This window comes from Silene latifolia, unplaced genomic scaffold, assembly GCF_048544455.1.
Source record: "Silene latifolia isolate original U9 population unplaced genomic scaffold, ASM4854445v1 scaffold_122, whole genome shotgun sequence".
NCBI lineage: Eukaryota > Viridiplantae > Streptophyta > Magnoliopsida > Caryophyllales > Caryophyllaceae > Silene > Silene latifolia.
This window is the reverse complement of record NW_027413128.1, coordinates 210,365-211,054: the sequence shown is the minus strand read 5'-3', so window position 1 is coordinate 211,054 and position 690 is coordinate 210,365.

The following is a 690-nucleotide window of genomic DNA, read 5'->3' as shown; positions in this document are numbered from 1 at the left end:
AATTGATCTCCTTGCACATGATGCTATAAGGAAGGAAACACGAGATGTTTTCGAGACTTGATTTATGGTGAATACTTTGGTTGGTTACCTTGATCTTGTCGTAGAGGTTACATAATATATTTAAAATTTGGGTTTGTTATAGAGAGTTTTGTGACAACCCAAATGCCTTTATCAATTCGTATGTTCTTAACAATATAGCTTCTCATGAGGATGAGATTCGGCAAATGAATAATGAAACTTTCTCCTTGGGAGAAGTTTTGTTGATGTTGTCAATGCTAAGAAGCCTAGCATGCTTGAAAGATCCCTTTTGTGATCTATATACGTCAAAGAGTTAGAACTTTGGGTTCAATCATGTAGTCTATCAAAACGGTATTACTCGAGTGTCGAGATAACATGATGATACATGGAGTTTAGTGGGAGCTAAAGTGAGTTTCTTAGTCTATAATATGTGCTCGACATATTATTGACTAAAAATGTAGCTGAGGTGATATTTCTTAGTCTAAAATATGTGTTTGACATATTAGTGACTAGAAATATTCTCGGGTGAATACTTGAGATTAGCATGGCGCATATTAAATATCCCGATCTAATGAGATAGATCTCTATGGATATTAGCATTATAGTCAAGAGACTTATGTGATAAGATTCTTGACTCGTTCAAGTTGTTGAACAATTAATATGATCTCTTGT